Source organism: Saimiri boliviensis, chromosome 11, assembly GCF_048565385.1.
Source record: "Saimiri boliviensis isolate mSaiBol1 chromosome 11, mSaiBol1.pri, whole genome shotgun sequence".
In the NCBI taxonomy this organism is placed as follows: Eukaryota; Metazoa; Chordata; class Mammalia; order Primates; family Cebidae; genus Saimiri; species Saimiri boliviensis.
The window spans coordinates 116,247,861-116,255,821 of NC_133459.1; the positions used below are offsets into that span (position 1 = coordinate 116,247,861).

Sequence of the window (7,961 nt, forward strand, 5' to 3'; positions counted from 1 at the left end):
TATCACCTTTTTTTTTCTTTCTCACTTCACCTTTGATTAGAGGGATGGTTTGGGAATGTGTTGGGCCAGTGTGAGGTATTTTCATTTGCCTATACAAACTCTAAGGCTTTATAAGCACACTTACAGAGATCTCTGACCTGAAGGTCCAAGGGGACCCAGGGCCCCATTTCTTGGCGCAGGTCTGTTGTAGCATTTCTCATCCTTAGTTGCCCTGTGGAGCCAGGCTGACCAGTGCCAGGAAGGCCGGACTCATCAGTTGATGCCAGCTGGTGCCTCATGGCTGGAGATAAATCAAGGGAGGTAGGAGAGTTGCAGATAAACTGTAGTTCGACCCCCTTAACTTCTTCTCTACAATCCCCTTCTACACTTAATGCCTCTTAAGCTTGGAAAAAAGTAGTTCTCTGTGAATTAGGTTGTATCATAAAGGCCCCTTCCACTAGATTCAGATTCATTGGCTGAAAAAACAAGCATCAAGATGCCAAGTTTTAGGATCCATTGTGACCCCAGAATGGGGGGAGTCTGATCCCATCCTGAGTCTCATCCAGGATGAGAGGGAAGCAGCCAACTGTGGCCAACAGTCAGCAGTCCAAACCCTGGCAGGAGCTCCAGCCCTAGGTTTTCCTCCCTCCCTGTGTCTTATAAATGTTGCCCCCCTCCCCATCAGAGCATTTCCAACCATCTTCTTTGGTTTTTCCAGTGCCCGAGCAAAAGAGATTGGTCTGGGACTGCCTCCTGCCTCCTTGGGTCTGGGAGAGACAGGGTTCTGAGGCTGACTCCTGTAGCTGGTGGGGCAATGGGACTGCAGTGTCATGGCAGGAAAGAGCTGAGTGGAGAAAGAATCCAACATTCAGCTCTGGCAGTTTGTCTGTGTGTCATCCTAGCACTGCGCACAGTTTGTATTGCAGTACATTCATTCACTGCGCACAGTTTGTATTGCAGGTGAAAGGGGACCAGTTTCTTGGTTGCTTAGCTACAAGTTGTTCATCCCAAGTGGAATGGAGGGAAATGTGCATGGCTGAGAAGCCCTAGGGCTGTTTGCAGCTCTTTTACCTTGTCCAGCAGGCTGGACTCCTGCTGGGACTCCTGACAGCACCAAGATCCCAAAGGCTTAATTTGATGTTTGGATGTGGTAGGAAAATAAATTGCTGATCCAAAAGTAGCCCAGGGATTTGGGGATCTCCTTCACTGTTTTTGTCTCTTTTATTCTGGCACTCAAAGAAGAGAATTTGGGTTTTTTTCTTTTGTTTTTTGTTTTTTTTTCCATTTTTCTCCATGTTTTCCTAGACTTCTCTCCTCACAATTTTTTGCACCCACAGTAGCTCAAAACATGATCATCTTGAGAGTCTGGTTTTATATTTTTTCTAATCATGAGGTTCTATTCTCTGATCAAACATAATTGATTCTCTTTCATTGCATTGAAAAGAAAGATTTCTTCCTGGTTGAAAAGCTGAACCCTCCAGAGTGGCTCCACCCTCCTCCTGCTATTTACCATGTAGTTAGTGACTTTGGTTCCTGGTATACAGCTCTGGAATTTTCCTCTGCGTACCTTGCATATCTTACCCTAGATAAAACCAAACATTTTTTTTTTAATAGGAGGAAATATCTTTTAGAGCCAATAACCCTAGGCAAAATTGTGAAACAGAATTTTATCTCTTCACTGCTCAGCCTACTCGCTACCCCATTGCATTTGGCCAGATTTTTGCCTCATTAAAACACAATTACACTGTGTCCAGTTTCTTAGACCACTGTCAAGTAGTTGCTTAGAAAATCTGATAAAACAGTGGTGCTAAAATGTTAATAAATGGTAACAGCTCCATGTGTTCCCCTTCCTAGATAATATTCCAACAGACGCTCCCAAGTACACATCCCCTGAGGACCCCAGCCCAGAGAGAGAGCTGGGTCCACACTCTGGTTTTTTGTTTTTTTTTTTTTGAGACAGAGTCTCGCTCTGTCGCCCAGGCTGGAGTGCAATGGCGCAATCTTGGCTCACTGAAACCTCCACCTCCAGGGTTCAAGTGATTCTCCTGCCTCAGCCTCCTGAGTAGCTAGGATTATAGGTGCCCACCACCATGCCCGGCTAATTTTTTGTATTTTTAGTAAAGATGGGGTTTTACTGTGTTGGCCAGGCTGGTCTTGATCTCCTGACCTTGTGATCCATCCACCTCGGCCTCCCAAAGTGTTGGGATTATAGGTGGGAGCCATCACACCTGGCCCATACTCTGGTTCTAATTAGCAATGTGACCCTGGCCACCTTCTCTCTGTGGGTTCCATCATCCCCACAACTAGAAACCTTGGGGTGGGCTAATGTTCCTTCTGGTTTAAGGTTTTAGGATTCTTAATGCCTGGAATAGGCTAGAGAGGAAAATCTTGTAGCCAGTGGTAAGGAGTTCTTGATTGTATGATCCCTGTTGATCATAAGATTGGCATATTGATTGAAATAGGATAGCATTTTATGTTGTATCTTGGACATGAAGACCAAGACTGTGACGGATCATAACTGCCATCACCGTGTTCTCGGAAGAGTGGAAGTTACCCCAGCACTCCTGCATTGCTCTGTGATCCATCATGGTTAACTTCCATAACCCCCTTTGAACCTGTGAAGCCTAGGCTTGCTTCTACTCTTTATTATTCTCCTCCTTTTATTTTCCCCTGGAGCTCCTTCTTTAAGCTTCAGAAGTTGCCGCCACAACCTGCACTAAATATAAATTTACATTATCTCCACCGGCCATAGTGACTTAGACCTGTAATCCCAGAATTTTGGGAGGCTAAGGTGGGTGGATCACCTAAAGTCAGGAGTTCGAGACCAGCCTGACCAACATGGTGAAACCCTGTCTCTACTAAAGATAAAAAAAATTAGCTGGGTATGGTGGTGGGTGCCTGTAATCCAAGCTACTCAGGAGGCTGAGAAAGGAGAATCTCTTGAACCTTGGAGGCAGAAGTTGCAGTGAGCTGAGATTGCACCATTGCACTCCAGCCTGGGCAACAGAGCAAGACTTCATCTCAAAATATATATATATATATATATATATATATAATCTCCTTTATTCCTATCTTCTTTTTAGGCCAAAGACTAGTGCTGTTTCTTTTTTTTTGAGGCAGGGGCTTACTCTGTTTCCCAGACTGGAGTGTAGTGGTACAGTCATAGCTCATTTGAACTCCTCAGCTCAAACAACCCTCCCATCTCAGCCCCCCAAGTAACTGGGACCACAGATGACCACCACTATGCCTAATTTTTTTTTTTTTTTTTTTTTTTTAGAAGCAGGATCTCACTGTGTTGCCCAGGCTTGCCTCGAACTCCTGGCCTCAAGTGATACTCCTGCCTTGGCCTCCCAAAGTGCTAGGATTACAGATATGAGCCACCATCCTGGGCAAGACTACCTCTTTTTGGGCTCTTCACACACCAGCCGTATAGTTATTTTAGTAAAGAGTTTCTTTTCTGGGGTTGGTTTAAGCTGTACTTTTTAAAGGGAGAAAGTGATTGGCTAGGGCAGGGCTGGGTGGTTTTTCTTTTAGAAGAAGTGTTTATTATACATTTTCCATTTTTAAATAAGTTGTCCTCAAAAGCCGGGCATGGTGGCTCATGCCTGTAATCCTAGCACTTTGGCAGGCCGAGGCAGGTGGATCACCTGAGATTGAGAGTTCGAGACCAGCCTGACCAACATGGTGAAACCCTGTCTCTACTAAAAATACAAAATTAGCTGGGCGAGGTGGTGCATGCCTGTAATCTCAGCTACTCAGGAGGCTGAGGCAGGAGAATCACTTGAACCCGGGAGGCGGAGGTTGCAGTGAACCGAGGTTGTGCCACTGCACTCCAGCCTGGGCAACAAGAGTGAAACTCTATCTCAAAAAAAAAAAAAAAAAATTAATTGTTCTCAAAAAAAGATACATTAGAAAATATGGTGAAGTAGAAAAGAAAATTTGGAATGCCTGTTGTGTTTTTTTTCCCTCAAATTAACCATGAGTAGACAAGTGGTTTTTTGTGGCCAGGCTGTAAACAGCGTGCTTGCCCGCCTGTGGACAAAGGCCTGCTCCCCAGGCAACTACAGTGAGGAAGTGTCAGGATGGAATGCCGCCTTTTGTTCCTGGCTAGATTCCTAGTGAACGCATGTCCTCTTTCTTTTGTGTAGTCATCCTTGGTGGGTTCTTGTTCGACCCACTGTGAGTTGTAGTAGAATGACCTACAGTCTCTAAGCTCACTGCGCAGGTAAGGAGAAGAAAGGAAAGGCTGTATCTGTTATCCTGAGTGGGGACAGAGCCCTGCAGATTCTCCCTTCACAGTGCAGATAACCCCAGAAAAACTCAAGAAGCTGTCCTTTGTGGAGTCAGTGCTCCAAAAATTCTCCTTCCTAAAGGGTCTTCTAGGCCTGTAGATGTTACAGGCCATCCAAGGCTCAGATCTCAGCAAGGCCATTTCCTGCAGCCGGCTGGGGATACATTAGGTCATCCAGCATCTTTAAAAAGGAGTAATTATGCTCTAACGCCAAGAATAAGTGCCCTGGCTGCCGGAGACCTCCATGGAGAAGGGATGGCGTGACTTCAGTTCCCTTTTTGTGCTCAAGATGGCTGCAGCCATGGTCACGGTTAAATAGCTGTCTTTGAGGGAAGCCTTTTCTTCCAGCAGGAAAGCAGGCCAGTCTGCTCTGAATTAGCCAGCTCGCAAAGTCATGAAAGGGACTTATAAAAACAATGGCACGCTGTACATTCCGTGAGATTTTAACAAGTTATATGAACCAAATAATGGGCCGATTGGCTGGCTCTGCAGGTTTTTGCCTGAGTGTGCACATTGGCAGAGCCAGTGCCGTCCCTTGTGGGACCAGAGATCAAACGCCACTAGCGGTGAATATAAAACAGCCCTGGCCGGCTCTGGGGCCCACATGCAGAGGGATGAAAGGGCGCTCCCATCCAACTTCTTCCACTCTGCCCCAAAAACATTCTCTGCAAATGTTCTTTGGAGGTTTGGTGTTACTACAGTTATTAAAAAATGCTGAGGTAGAATGTTCCCACATCCTAGGTGTGGACGACAGTCTCCTTCATTCAATGGAATCGTATTCTTTGGGTCTGTCAAAATGTAGCCATTTATAAAACGTAAAACCTTATCATGAAAACACGTGTCCACATAAAAGTCTATATGCATGCTTATGGTGACATTACTCATCATTGATAAAAAACTGGAGGCAATCCCAAAGTCCTTTAACCGGAACAAACTAATACACCCATACAATGGCATATTATTCAACCATAAAGAGGAATGGACTTTCATTTACTTAGTTTGTTGTTGTTGTTGTTGTTGTTGTTTGAGGCAAAGTCTCATTCTGTCGCCCAGGCTGGAGTGCAGTGGTGCGATCTCAGCTGACTGCAACCTCCGCCTCCTGGGTTCAAGCGATTCTCCTGCCTCAGCCTCCTGAGTAGCTATAATTACAGGTGGGTACCACCACACCAGCTAATTTTTATATTTTTTTAGTAGAGATGGGGTTTCACCAAGTTAGTCAGGCTGGTCTCTTAACTCCTGACCTGTGATCTGGCCGACTTGGCCTCCCAAAGTGTTGGGATTACAGGTGTGAGCCACCATGCCCAGCCTACTTATTTTTTTAAGAAACAGAGTCTCACTCTGTTGCCCAGGCTGGAGTTCAGTGGTGCAATCATAGCTCACTGTAGCCTCAAACTCCTGATCATGAGTGATCCTCCCACCTCAACCTCCTGAGTAGCTAAGACTCGAGGCACTCACTACCACACCCAGCTAACTTGTTTATATTTTGTAGAGATAGGGTCACCCTGTGTTTCGCAGGTTGGTCTGGAACTCTGGCCTTAAGCAGTCCTCCTACCTTGACCTCCCAAAGTGCTGGGAGGCCAAGGCAGGAGGATTCCTTGGCAGGATGTAAGCCACTGCATCCAGCCTAGGAGTGGACTATTGATACACACAGAAACATACATCATATTAGTCTGTTTTCACTCTGCTAAAAGACATACCCAAGACTGGGCAATTTACAAAAGAAAGAGGTTTATTGAACTTACAGTTCCATATGGCTGGGGAGGCCTCACAATCATGGCAGAAGGTGAAAGACATGTCTCACATGGCAGCAGACAAGAGAAGAGAACTTGTGCAAGAAAACTCCCCCTGCTTTTTTTTTTTTTTTTTTTTTGAGACAGTGTTTTACTATATTGCCCAGGCTGGAGTGCAGTGGCATGATCTCAGCTCATTGCAACCTCCACTTCCCAGGTTCAAGCAATTCTCCTGCCTCAGCCTCCTGAGTAGCTGGGATTACAAGTGTGCACCACCATGCCCAGCTAATTTTTTTGTATTTTTAGTAGAAATGGGGTTTTGTGCTGTTGGCCAGGCTGATCTCTTAATTCCTGGCCCCAAATGATCTGCCCACCTCAACCTCCCAAAGTGCTGGGATTACAGGCATGAGCCACTGCACCTGGTAGAAACTCCCGTTTTTTAAAATTATCACATTGGCCAGAGATGGTGGCTCATACCTGTAATCCCAGCACTTGGGAGGCTGAGGCAGGCAGATCATGAGGTCAGGAGTTCAACACCAGCCTGACCAACATGGTGAAACCCAGTCTCTACTAAAAATACAAAAATTAGCCAGGCGTGGTGGCACATGCCTGTAATCCCAGCTACTCAGAAGGCTGAGGCAGAGAATTGCTTGAATCCGTGAAGCAGAGGTTGCAGTGAGCCGAGGTTGCGCCATGGCACTCCCCATCCCCCCGCCAAGTGACAGAGCGAGACTGTCTCAAAAAACAAAACAGGCCAGGTGTGGTAGCTCATGCCTGTAATCCTAGCACTTTGAAAGGCCCAAGGCAGGTGGATCACCTGAATTTGGGAATACAAGACCAGCCTGAGCAACATGGAGAAACCCTGTCTCTACTGAAATATTAGCAGTGAACGGTGGCACATGCCTCTAGTCCCAGATACTCGGGAGACTGAGGTAGGAGAATTGCTTGAACCTGGAAGGTGGAGGTTGCAGTGAACTGAGATCATGCCATTGCTCTCCAGCCTGGGCAAAAAGAGCAAGACTCCATCTCATAAAAAAAAAAACAAAAAACCCAAAATAAAACCCATCAGATTCTCGTGAGACTTATTCACTATCACAAGAACAGCACAGGAAAGACCTGCCCCCATGATTCAATGACCTCCCCCCAGTTCCCTCCCACAACATGGGAATTCAAAATGAGATTTGGGTGAGGATACAGCCAAACCATATCATGCATGAATCTTGAATACATTATGTTGAGTGAAAGTGGACAGTCTCAAAGGCTACATACTCTGTACTTACATTTATATGATATTCTGGAAAAGGCAAAACTTACAGTGACAGAAAACAAATGAATGATTGAAAAGAGGTTGGGGAAGAGATGAAGTGCACCAGGGAGCTTTTGGGGATGATAGAAATAGAAATATCATGATTGTGGTGGTAGTAACCCAACTGGAGTTTGTTGTCCATGCTTGTGGAATTATACTAAAAAGGGTGACTTTTGCCGAATGCAAATTATACCCAGTAAGTCTGTTTAAAAAGCAAGCTAGACTGGGCATGGTGGCTCACATGGTGGCAGGCAGATCACAAGGTCAGGAGTTCGAGACCAGCCTGGCCAACATGATGAAACCCTGTCTCAACTAAAAAAATACAAAAATTAGCCAGGCATGGTGGTGTGCCCCTGTAATCCCACCTCCTTGGGAGGCTGAGGCAGGAGAATTGCTTGAACCCGGGAGGAAGAGGTTGCAGTGATTCAAGATTGCACCACTGCACTCCAGCCTGGGTGACAGAGCAAAACCCTGTCTCCAAAAAAAAAAAAAAAAAAGGCAAGCTAAAGCCTTATATTTCAGTCCTTACATGATGCCACCTCAGTAGGAGAAATTTTCCATTTTGAGATGGGCCACATCAGGGAGGCCAGACCACTGATGAAATGAAGAAAGTGCTGAGCTTGAAAATTTTTGACTGCAGTAGCTCATTCAGCAG

At 45.6% G+C, this 7,961-nt stretch overlaps 1 protein-coding gene across 9 annotated transcripts in view; it reads left to right on the forward strand.

Annotated features, from left to right (window-relative positions):
• Positions 1 to 7,961, forward strand: part of BCAR3 (BCAR3 adaptor protein, NSP family member) — a 284,505-nt gene that overhangs the window by 204,434 nt on the left and 72,110 nt on the right. The gene's annotated exons all lie outside the window — the stretch shown is intronic.